Source organism: Monodelphis domestica, chromosome X, assembly GCF_027887165.1.
Source record: "Monodelphis domestica isolate mMonDom1 chromosome X, mMonDom1.pri, whole genome shotgun sequence".
Lineage (NCBI taxonomy): Eukaryota > Metazoa > Chordata > Mammalia > Didelphimorphia > Didelphidae > Monodelphis > Monodelphis domestica.
Window position 1 is genome coordinate 77,992,397 of NC_077235.1, and position 13,044 is coordinate 78,005,440.

A 13,044-nucleotide genomic window follows, 5' to 3' on the forward strand; every position below is an offset into this window, starting at 1 on the left:
GCATCTTTCTCATAAGTCCCTCAGAATTATCCTGGATCATTGCATTGCTGCTAATAGAGAAGTCCATTATATTCTATTGTGCCACAGTGTATCAGTCTCTGTGCACAATGTTTTCCTGGTTCTGCTCCTTTCACTCTGCATCACTTCCTGGAGGTTGTTCCAGTCTCCATGGAATTCCTCCACTTTATTATTCCTTTTAGCACAATAGTATTCCATCACCAACAGATACCACAATGTACTCAGTCATTCCCCAATTGAAGGACATCCCCTCATTTTCCCATTTTTGGCCACCACAAAGAGCGCAGCTATGAATATTCTTGTACAAGTCTTTTTCCTTATTATCTCTTTGGGGTACAAACCCAGCAGTGCTATGGCTGGATCAAAGGGCAGACAGTCTTTTAGCAACCCTTTGGGCATAGTTCCAAATTGCCCTCCAGAATGGTTGGATCAATTCACAACTCCACCAGCAATGCATTAATGTCCCTACTTTGCCACATCCCCTCCAGCATTTATTACTCTCCTTTGCTGTCATGTTAGCCAATCTGCTAGGTGTGAGGTGATACCTCAGAGTTCTTTTGATTTGCATCTCTCTGATTATAAGAGATTTAGAGCACTTTTTCATGTGCTTACTAATAGTTTTGATTTCTTTATCTGAAAATTGCCTATTCATGTACCTTGCCCAGTGGGGAAATGGCTTGATTTTTTATGCAATTGCTTTAGCTCCTTATAAATCTGAGTAATTATATCTTTGTCAAAAGGTTTTGTTATAAAGATTTTTTCCCAATTTGTTGCTTCACCTCATCTCATATTTCACCAAAATTACTGAAGACGTTTGCAAACAGTTCCTTCTTGTCTCCTCATCCCAAATACCTCTAACATCATTTTATTCTATCTCCTCCTTCAATCCAGTCTCTGATGATGGGATGACTCTTCTGGCCAAGGTCAACCCCTCTATGTGTTCTGCATCCCCACACCTTCTTGTCTTCTCCTGCAGATTGCTCCTACCATCATCCCTACTCTTCCTTTAATCTGCAATATCTACAGTAGCTTCCATGCTACAAACATGCCCATGTCTCCCCATCTTACCATCCTAACTAGTTATATCCCTATATCATTTTTCTCTTTCTCAGCTGAATGCCTTGAAAAAGATGTCTTAAATTGGTGCCTCCACTTCATCTCCTCTCATTCAATATTAAACCTTCTGTAATCTGACTTCCCATTGTTCAATTGAAACCATCCTCTCTGATAATCTCTCTCTCTCTCTCTCTCTCTCTCTCTCTCTCTCTCTCTCTCTCTCTCTCTCTCTCTAACCCTTGCCTTCCATCTTAGAATTATTACTAAATATCTGTTCCAAGGCAGAAGAGTGGTAAGGGCTAGGCAAGCAATTAGGGTTAAGCTAGGAAGTGTCTGTGGTCAAATTTGAACCCAGGACCTATTCATTGAGGCACCCAGCTGCCCTTCCAGTGATCTCTTAATTGTCATGTCTAATGAACTCTTCTTTATTCTCATCCTGCCTTGAACAGAATTTAACATTGCTCTTCAAGTGTCCTCTGGGGCACTTTCTCCTCACTGGTTTTTAGAACTACTCTTTCTCAGTTCTCTTAGCTATGTGACAGCTCTTTTTCAGTCTCTTTGGTTCCTCAGTCATTGAGCCATGGCACACCACCTAATTGTGGATGTTCCCCAAGTCTCTATTCTGACCTTCTCACAGCTTCAGCAGCATCCTCAATTATTCTTCTTTGTTTACCCTGCAAATTTAATCAGTGGTCGAATCTTGACATTTCTTTCTCTATAACAGTTCTGGTATATAGTCCCTTCTCTCCACTTACACAGCTACCACTTCAGCTCAGGACCTCATCACTTCTCACCTGTAACAGCCTCCTAATTTGTCTGCCTCAAGTCTCTCCTTATTCCTTTGCAACTTTGCCCCCTTCTTCCCTTTATAATCTTATATTCTACTTCCCTTTGGAGGCTCTCTGATCCTGATATACTGGTTACAATTATCCTCCTGATTGTCCTTCTACTTAGTATAAGCAGTGTACTATGTAGTGATGAAAGGGGCAGTTAGGTGGCTCAGTGCATAGAGAGACAGGCCTAGAAATGGGAGGTCTTGGGTTCAAATGTGACCTTAGACACATCCTAGCTGCATGACCCTAGGTAAGTCCCTTACCCCCAATTATCTAGCCCTTACTTCTCTTCTACCTTGGAACCAATAGTTACTTAGTAATGACTCTAAGATAGATGGTATGGGTTTTAAAAAAAGATGTGGTGACTAAGGGTCTCATGAAATGTTGCTTCTTATAGCCAATGGGTGACCCATTAGGCTAACTCTATGAATATTCTTATTCTTTTCTCTGAGGAAAGTCATCTTTTCATTTATTTGAGTTTGTTTCATCTTCTCAGTTTATTTATAGCAAGAATGTCAATATTGTTAGAGTTGAGTTCTCCGTTGACTGTTGAGTAAAAATCTCATTATTTCAAGTACCAGCAGTTAAATTAATGTTCCCAAATGACTCCCAAATGATAGGAATCTTCTCCCTTCTTCCCCCTTTTCTATCATCACTATCCCTATGGAAGTGGAAAGAGGCCATGCTGTATTTCTGCCATGTTTCATTGGTTGCCATGGCCAAAGAATGTATCATCCAGTAATGGGGATGAGCTTCTCTGTGCCTCGCTCCACTGGTCCTAAAACAGCAAGCATAGCCTATTGCCAAGACTTAACCCTTGAAGCTTCTAAGACTCAGTAGAACCTGTCAGATCTTGCTTTCCACAGATGACCTTCAAGAACCCCAGCATTGATCTGGGTGTGGAGGGCCACACCTGTAATTCTGGCTACTTGAGGTTGATGAATCCACTGAATATGGGAACTCAGAGCCGCAATCAAGTTAAACCCAATGTGGTATCTATACCAAGTCCAGGGCCAATAGGGAGAGCAGCTGGGAACAAAGGGCCACAAGGCTGCCTAAATAGGAACAAACTATCCCAAGTTAGTAAAGCACAGTGGGTTAAAATATCTGAGTCAATAAGCATTGGAATGGAGTCCCTGAGATAGTGACTTCACTTCTGGCCTGGGTGAGATCGGAAGATCCAGTCTCAAGAACAACCCAGACCTCACCTCCATTGCATAAGGCCTTGGGCTATAATTTTGTAAAGGAGTTTGTCTCTTTAACATTCCATGAAATTGGAGTTACTACAAACTTCATTCATTCTTTTCAGATCTAGGACTAAGCAGAATGAAGCAGCTAGGTGGTACATAGAACTCTAGGTCCAGAGTCTAGAAGATCTGAGTTCAAATTCAGCCTCAGATACTTCCTTGCTATGTGACCCGGGGCATATTATTATGATAGAATGCTAGTGTGCTATTAGACATTTAAGAGCAGATTAGTTTCATAAAAACCTGGGAAGACTTAAAGGAATTGATGCAGAGTGAAGTGAGCAGAACCAGAGGGAAAAGCATATACAGTTACAGTGATATTGTACAATGACCGACTGCGAAAGATTTGGATCCAAGACAACACCAAAGGGCCCATAATAAAAAATGTCCTCCACCTCCAGAGAGTAAACTGATGAACCGTGAATACAGAATGAAGCATACTTTTTAAACTTTATTTTTCTTGGGAAAGGATTTACTGTGTGTTTTCTTTTGTAATATGGCTAATATGAAACTGTTTTGCATGACTTCACACGTGTAATTGATATCATATTGCTTGCATTCTCAAGGAGGGGAGGAGGGGAGGAAGGGAAAGAATTTGGACGTCAAATGTTTAAAAACAGTTTACATGTAATTGGGAAATATTGAATAAAATAAAAGTATGTTAAGAAGAGAAAATATGCATAGTAACACTTTTTAAATAGTAGCAAAGTAAATGCCTATTGGCTGGAGAAACAGCTAGATAGAGTGGGGCTCATGAGTATAATGGAATTTCATTGGATATGCTTTTCTGTAGGGATGTACTAGTAAATGTGTAACAATTGATTCCCCAGTGGGGGAGATGTGTGAATGACACACTTTTAAGTTTAATCTGCCCTATTAACATGTTTTCCATCTTCCTAAGTCTAGAAAATAATAATACAATTGTAGCATCCCAGCTATATTCTCATGTTGAAAGTATTGTTGATGTACTGATATTGTAGCCTGTGTGCTCATGTACCAGACTCATGGTCATGCTACTTCTTGATCATTGACTTTCCAAATCTTCAGTCCAAAGGACTAAAGAATTCCTGGGCAGGACATTAGCTGCCACAGGGTCCTAGCTCCCCCCTTGTCAGACCATGTTCCTTACCAGGTCACATGTTTGATTAACCTCCTCCTCAGTGATCATGTGGTTGTCAATTGAAGCCTATGCCATGTCACATGTTCATTAGCTACCTCCTACTCCACATTCCTGGATTCTTCAATAAATGTTTGGGAACACGTGTAGATCCCTCTCTCAATTCCATCAGAGGGGCATGCACGATGGAGCCTATATTTTTTAACTCCTTGTCTCTGAGTCTTTATTCCTCTCTCTCTCTCTCTCTCCCTCTCCCTCTCTCTCTTCTCTCTCTCTCTTCTCTCTTTCAATCTCTCTCTTCTCTCTCTCTCTTCTCTCTCTCTCCCTCTCTCTCTCTCTCTCTCTCTCTCTCTCTCTCTCTCTCTCTCTCTCTCTCTCTCTCTATATATATATATATATATATATATATATATATATATACATATATCTCATCAGAGGAGTAAATACGATTGAGGCCATGTTATTCAACTCTTTGTCTCTGAGTCATTCTTCCTTTATTAATAAGTGCTTCCAAGCAACCACTATAATAATAAATATTAACCAAATTTAAAGAAAAACAATAGTTCAAGCCATCATTTGTGGTATACTGATTTCTGAGATGTAGACACTTACACTGAAAAATTAACAATCATCGTTTCTTGGGAGCCAGCTCCAGTCCAACAGTGTTAATGTATGTTCTCATTGTCTCCTCCATTGCACTCTAACCTCCTTACAAGTAGAGATGGTTTCTCTTGTTGCCTTTGCATTCCCAGTTCTTGGTAAGATACCTACCATATAACTGGAACTTTAAAAATGCTAACATTAGTTGATTGACTGTAAGAAACTATGAATATGGGGCACTAAGTGTCTGAGTGAATGGAGAGCCAGGCCTAGAGATGGAAGATCCTGGGTTCAGATTTAACCCCAGACTCTTCCTAGCTGTGTGACCCTGGGCAAGTCACTTAACTCCCATTCCCCAGGCCTTACCTCTCTTCTGCCTGGGAACCAGTACACAGTATTGATTCTAAGATGAAACTTAACATTTAAAAAGGATATTATGAATGTGATTAATACACAGAATAAGAAAATTTCTACAAAGTGATGCTAAATGAGATAAACAGAACCAAACCAACAACCAGCACCATGAATACAACAATGGAAATGGAAAGAATGACTGAAGTACAATCTAAACTGATGGGTGAAATTATAATTGACTGATTATGGCCCCAAAGAAAAGATATAGGAAGACACCACCTCTCTTCATACCTCCCTAACCCTTAGGCTACCCCTTTCTTTGCAGAGATGAGGAAATACCGTGGTGGAGCATTTTTTCTCCAGTGGTAGTGGTAGACTTTTTCATTACATCAATCACTTTTTTCTTGCCTTTCCCTCCCACCCCATTTTATTCTATATTACAAAGCAGTTGTACTTACCCTAGGGTCCATCCATATTTTGGTACCTGTCCTTCAGTAGAACCAGCTCCCTTTGGAATCTCATGTAGTTTGTTTTATGCATCTAAAAGCTGAGAAGGGGTCTATGGGCTTCATCAGACTGCCAGTGGGGTTCAAGACATGTCCCAAAAGGTTCAGAACTCCTGTTAGAAAGGATAGCTCTCTGTATAGGCAAAAAGGACATAGAGAATAATGAACATGATATAAAAACAAAAGAGAATAAGAGAATTTTATTTTTTAAAATGTAATGACTGTGAAAACTTTTTGAAGGACTATAAGAATGTGAACAATTTTTAGTTCATCCATTGTCAATATTTTTAATAACAAGAAAGGGGAAAAATAAGCATTTATTATGCACCTATTATATGCAAGGCACTGTGCTAAAAGCTTTACAAGCATTAACTCATTTCATCCTCACAACATTCCTGAGAGGCAAGTGCTATTATTATCCCAATTTTAAAAGTGAGGAAAGCGAGACCAATAAAAGTTAAGTGACATGCCCAAGATCACACAACTAATGTCTGAGGCCAGCTTTGACTCCAGCTCTTCCTGACTCTGGGCTCAACACTCTGCCCACTTTGCCATCTTTGGGATTCCAGGATATAGGAACCCCTATGCCATCATCCTTACTTTAATGCCTTCAATTTTGTCAGTGAGGTGAGGACCTTCACATATGCAGATCTTGACCCTTCTTTACCCCAACTTGGGTGTCCAAGTGACACAATGGGTAGAACTCAGAGTCTGGATTCAGCAAGACTTGAGATTGAATCTAGTCTCTGGCTTTTATTAGCTGTACAATTTTGGCTGAGTCACTTTGCCTCAGTTTCCTTACCTATCAAATGGGCATATCTCCCAGGATTGTTTTGAGAATTAAATGAGATACTATTTAAAAACCATTTAACACAGTTCCTGGCACATACAAAGTGCTATTTAAATGCTAGCTATTAATATTACTATAATAATAATAGAAAGTCATTGAGAACTGCTGTAATTAAATGCATTACCCTGTGACTAAAAAGTTGACGAGACTCTCCAAACTTAGTTGAACTGGTCATTGGACAACAGCTATTCAGTCCATTGCCAGACCCACACATAGAGACTTTCAAGCTTGTCATAAGAAAAAAAACCCTAAGTATTTAATGGCAGCTAGGTAGCTAAGTGGTTAAAGAGCCAGGCATAGAGATAGAAAGTATCAGGTCCAAATCTGGTCTCAGATACTTCCTAACTGTGTGACCCTGGGCAAGTCACTTAACCCCAACTGCCTAGCCTTTACCGCTCTTCTGCCTTGGAACTAATACTTAGCATCAAGTATAAGTTACAAAAGGTAAAGGTTTAAAAAAAAACCTAAGCCTCAATCAAGTGCTCTCTGTGTGCCAGGCCCTGTGCCAGACACTTTATGAATATGGTCACATTTGGTCCTTACACCACTCTTGGGAAGTAGCTGCTATTATTATACTCGTTTTGCAATTGGGGAAACTGAGGAAAAGTGACTTGCTATAACCTCCCAGAACCTTTGTCTCATGAGGTAGCTTTTGAGAGACCCAGGCTATATCCACACCACCCTGAAGCATAATGTTGTGAAAATCTAGACAGGAGTTAGTACCAAGAAGGAGAGATGTTTGACAGTATTGAGTGCTGCAGAGGAATCAAGAAGGAAGAAGTCTAAGGGGGTGGGGAAGCCATTGAGTTTAGAAAATAAGAGCTCATTGATGGCCTTGGAAAGAATTATTACAGTTGAGTGGTGGAGTCAGAAACAGATGTGAAAAACTGGAGGTCATGAGAGTAAATGGCACTTTTTAGGAGTTTGACTCTGAAATGGAGAAAAGAGAGAGGACACTGAGGGGACAAGCAGGGGAAAGTCCACTTTTTTTCCTTTTAAAGGATCAGGTTGATCTTAGCATGATTAGAGATAATAGGGAAAGAGGGAAATAATAAAGATACTGAAGACAGATGTGGGTAGAAATCGAAGGAAAAAGAGAGGTATGGGACCAAGTGTATAATTATAGACTCTGCCCTTAGCAAGGCAAAGGCCATCTCTTCCTCAGGGATTAGCCTCTCAATAGGAGTTGCTTCCCAGGATGATTGCTGTGAGAGATGAGCTGGAAACAAGACTGGTGGTCTGGGGAGTACACCAAGGTTCTTGGGATTACCCTCCCCTTCAGTTGTAGTTGGTCTGCAGTTGAGGTTGGCAGAGGTGCGGAAAGTGACTCCCTTCTTCACAGGGATATTCCCCCTCATTGATAGCTTTGGGGGTTGAACTGTGTATGTGCTTGATGGCTATCCCAGGTGATACCCAAGATGCTTCTTCTATAGCTGCTCTGGTCCTCATCAACTTGAATCTCGCATTTACCAAACTACCAAAATAAGGGGTATCACTTTACCATTAACCAGCAATGGTGCGGGTTAATGAACTTGTCCACCAGATGGCAGCCTACTGCAGCCACCATCCCAGGGGTCCCCTCAGGATGGCTTTTATATATGATCAATAGATATTCTTTAAGTGCATGCACAAGCTGGCTGGTTGACCCCACAGAGCAGCTCTCTTCAATGAAATTGGGCAATAGATGAGCTAGCTGACTGCGTTCATAATGAATCTAGGGTATGATCAAAAATAAGACTCAGGATTATTAAAATATGGAAATTGCAATGGCTCACCCCACCCCACTTATCTGGGAAATTTCCTAACTCCATTTCAACACTCTAAATTGATATTACACGTGTAATCAACTTTTCAGTTGCAACATGGTTTATTAGACAGAAAAGAATATGCTGGAAAATGCAACGAGCTGGTTCATGGAGCCCTTCACACAAACGGCTCCCTAGAAGTCATCCTTCAACTTCCCAAGCTTCCCAAGGTTATGGAAAGGTTACAGGAAGGAGGGTGTCTCTTTTACTTCATGTGGTAGATAGGAAAACTGCCAAATAGGAAACCTTGGAAGCATTTCTCCACCTCACCATTAAATGAGGTTTTCAAACACTTCTACTTCCTTGCTTTTCAGGCCATGGATTCACAACACATTGATCCCTTTGTCTCCTTCCCACCAATTTTGGTTTTCTAGGCCCCACGAATTTGGGGAGCCCTCATCATGCTTGCAGGGTCTCTTGTTTTGCTTTGTTCACCAGCAGACTTAGTCCTGGGCTGCCGGTGCTTCTAAGCTTCCCATGCCCATTATCCCAAGATCTTGGTAGTTTTACAGCTACTGTTGACTCCCTAAGCCCTTCTTGGTCAGCAAGAAGAAAGCAACCCTCTCTCTTGAGGCTATAACCAAATATTTTAAAAGGAGTCATGCAGGCTTATGGTACCCTAGCTCTAGAGCTGGAAGGGACATCAGTCCAACTGTCTCATTACACAGATGAGGAAACTGAGGCCCAGGAAGGGTAAGTGACTTGCCCAGGGTCATACCGATAGTAAATTAGGTTTTGAAGCTAGATCTTCTGATTCTAAATCTAGGGCTCTAATTTTGCCTCATCCCCATCCTGCCATCAGGCTTCCTATTCTAGTTTACATACTTACTAATGGCAATCACGAGAAACCAGGCTCTCCAGGAGAGAGGGGCGGACCAATCCTCTCTGTGTCCCCTAAAATTCTCATTAACCAGGGCCTTAGAGTAAATGGTTCATTGCAAATATGTAAAAAGGCATGGCATAGGCACATCCTTACAAAAAAGTATGATCCAGGGGCTTCTGCTAAGAGGGAGAGGGAGCATAGTGGGGCAGCTTGAGGAAAAAAGAGAAGGGGTGGAACCCACCAGAAACTAGGGAGGGGCCTTGGGTCCCACCTGAATGGCCTTCCTGGAGAGAAGGATCTAAGAGACAGGAGGAAGTGAGAAGTAGCTACGGGGCAGCAAGGAGTTCCTGGGGAGAAGAGACATCTCTCTCAACTTCTGGGACCAACCAGATGGCCCTGGATCTATAAGCAGCAAATGAGTAAGCCACATGGTAGAGGAGCAGATTCTGTTCTATTCTATTCCATGGGCGCTTAGTAAACAGCAAGCATGTGTGGGAGACACTGTTGTTTGCCCTGGAAATACAAAGACAGAGAGGAAACAGGTCCTGTCCTCAAGGAAGATACATTCTACTGCTGGAGTTGAGGGGATGCACATGGATGCATATGAGTAAATACAAATAAAGTAAATTACAAAGGCATACAAAGAAACTTGGGTGGATGCCAAGTACTAGCATCTGGGATAATCCTGGTCCCTGTGCGAATCTTTCGGACCACATATACTCAGTGGAGGACTCAGGGGAAGTAGGATAAAGAAAAAGAGGGTGGGGGTGTTGACTCTAGAATAACAAATGCAAAATCCCATTTGAATTGGGAAAGTCCCATACTTAGGGTAGCATCATCCTGTACTGAAAAGTCTCCTGAAAAATGATGGGACTCAAGAGAGAAGGAAGGATTGTCTTAACCGGTTATGAGCTCTTGTGGTTCCTTCACCTTTTGCCTTTTTGGTGCTATGGCATAGAGACGGCTCTGTGTCCAGTAAATACCCTTAGTTTGGCTCTTTGCATCGAAGCCAAGGACCCCTTTATAAAGCCACCCTGTCAGGCTCTCCCCACCCCATGAGCTATTTCCTGATATTCTCAGGGCACAAGGACAAAAAGAGCCAAATCCAGAGGATTCCAGAAGACTCGCTGAGGAGGGAAGTAGCCAAAGACGGGCTTCTGAGAAGCCCCCAGGATTGGGATCAGTCGTTAGAAAGAAGGAATGCAATTTACAGTCTGCCTGGATCTTTCAGTTCAGCCCAAGGCTCTAGCTTTTTAAATGTTCCATTTGAAATTAAAAATCTTCTAAAAGGTTTTAGCTTGAAGAAGTAGCATTCCCTTAATTGTCCATTTGTTCAACAGCTCTGGTTAGAACAGTTAATGACTACTAATGTACTTACTCAGTGCCCTTCGTATGCTCATTATGGTTAAGGATCATAATGGCACTGTAGATGCTGTTCAACAGAGCCTTCTCATACATTAGTTCCTTTTGCCCAAATCACTTAAAGGGCAGAGTGGAGAAAGTTTCTGATTCAAAAACATTGTGTACTATCTCTTGCCTATTCAGAGGACTGTGTCTGCATTTCTTTAACTTCCCAGTGTAGCTGTGGATTGAGTGGAGTGGTATAAAGGGAAAAAGAACTCTGGAGCTGGAGTCAGTAGGGACCTCGGTTTGAATGCAGCCTTGGCTATTTACTATGAGTGGTGATAAATAAATACTCTGTACTTACTATTACTCTGTAGTACAAAATAACAGAGGCTGACTTGAACAAGCCATTTCATTTCTCTGAGCCTTAATTTCCTCATCAATAAAATGGGCACAATAACATTTGTAATAACGATTTCAAAAAGTTGTTGGACTAGGCTGTGTCAATGTGGTTAAGTCCCTGGTTTTTTCCATCCTGGCTCTGGGGAGGTTAGAAAGTGAGCAAAGTTCCCCTTCACTCACCACTGCCTGCCGTTCGCACAAGAACACCTAGAGACCCACTTCCACAAATTAAATTACTCCACTCTCTTGGAATGATTTCTCTTGAAAAAAAATTACGTCCTTTTTTTCATTTGGCTAAAATCTGCCTTCTCCCTTTCCCACTCAATATTCCCCGTGCCCCACAATGAGAACAAAAGAAAAAAAGAAAGCCACTGTGCAAAACATTTGTAGTCAAGCAAAACCTTTAAACCACATCCAAAAGACAAGACAAATACAATCAATCCTTAACATTCTGGAATTTTACTTTCACAATTTCAAGCATTCGTGTGATTTTCTTAGTCACTTCATTTTCACTTTCACACCGGCAACCACAGACACTGTGGCTAGGTGTAGTACAACACATAGAAACAGATTGCCAAGACTATGCCACTTACAAATGGCTTGGCATATTCAACCAGCTGGCTAGAGACAGCCTTGATCGATGTCCATCAAATCCTCAAAGTTAAACATTCCCTTGCCTCTCCACTACTAGGTCTGTATCCCAAAGAGATGGAAAATAGGGGAAAAGGAGCTAAGTGTGCAAAAGATATTGAAAGCAGCTTGTGTGTGTGTGTGTGTGTGTGTGTGTGTGCGTGTGTGTGTGGTGGCAAAGGCTGAAACTGAAGGAATGTCCATCAATTGGGGAATGACTGAATAAGTCGTGACATTGAACTGTAATGGAACGCTATTGTGGCAGGAGAAATGATGAACAAGATGACCTGGAAACCCAAAAAGACCTGGAAAGACTTCTATGAAGTGATGCAAAGTGAAGTGAGCAGAACCAGGAGGATGCTTTACACAGTAACAACAATAAAGTGCAATGATCAATTGTAAATGACTTAACTATTATCAGCAATGCAAGGATTTGGGATAATTCCAAAGGACTCATGATGAAGAAGGTTCTCCACCACTGTAGAAGGAACTAATGGTGTCTGAATGCAGATTGAAGCATATCATTCTTCGCTTTATTTCCTCCAAGAATTTTTCTCCAACATGTGTGTCTTCTTTTACATCATGATGAACATGGAAATATGTATTGTATGACATCACACATACAACCGAGATTGTATTACTTACCATCTTGGGGAGGGAAGAGGGTAGGAGAAAGGGAGTTACATGAATCACTAGATGTTAGGAAATAATTATTAAAAAATGCATTGATCTAGAAAAAAGTAAAAATAGGGGATATGGATACATACTGGACCTGTGATTTCACTAGCATAGGAAACTCTCTGATGAGGAAACTCCCTCTGCCACTATAAGTAAGTAACTTCTCAGCAGCTTATACTCTTAGAAAGTTGCCAGTTAATTGATGAGGTTAAGTGACTTGTGTAGGGGCACACAAGCAATCTGCATTAGAGACATGAGTTGAATCCAGGCCTTCTTGTTTCTGAGGCCAATTCTCTAGCCTCATCATTGTGCCTTCCAGTTGATGCTAAAATGTTTGTTTAGTTTAGTGAATGTTTCTGAGCCTTGTCTTTCTGATCTGCAAAATGGGAACAACAATACTTGTTTTACCCAGGAGCATTATAAAGCTGTAAATCATTAAGATAATTGCTCCTTCATTGTTGTCCTTGTCTGATGCTTCACCACAACACAAAAGTGGCTCTGGGTTATGACCATATAGCATAAGTGTTAGTAGATTTTCTCAAGCCAAGAAGCCTTCCAGTACAAGCTAGTGATGATGCATTCTATGTATGTTGTCCAAGAAGCAACCTAAGTATGAAAGGATCCAACACTGAACAGTTGCCAACCATGGATGGAGACTTTTGGCCATGACAATTCATCTAGTGTTTTTCTGCCCTATAGGGTGGGACTGTGCAGATAAAACTGCCATTTCTGGGTCAGAGATACAGAAGGAGAAACTCAAAAGAAGCTAGTTTGGGGAAAT